Source organism: Propithecus coquereli, unplaced genomic scaffold, assembly GCF_000956105.1.
Source record: "Propithecus coquereli isolate 6110/MARCELLA unplaced genomic scaffold, Pcoq_1.0 Scaffold188, whole genome shotgun sequence".
Taxonomy (NCBI): domain Eukaryota; kingdom Metazoa; phylum Chordata; class Mammalia; order Primates; family Indriidae; genus Propithecus; species Propithecus coquereli.
In genome coordinates, this window is record NW_012143634.1 from 5,454,897 (window position 1) to 5,455,128 (window position 232).

The following is a 232-nucleotide window of genomic DNA, read 5'->3' on the forward strand; positions in this document are numbered from 1 at the left end:
AAAAAAAAAAAAAAAATTTAACCAAGGAAGTAAAAGACCTGTATACTAAAAACTATAAAACATTCATGAAAGAAATTGAAGAAGACGCAAATGAATGGAAAGATATCCCATGTGTATGGACTGAAAGATTAAATATTGTTAAATGTCCATACTACCCAAAGTGATCTACAGATTCAATGCAATCTCTATCAAAATTCCAATGACATTTTTCACATAAATAGAAAAAAAATCC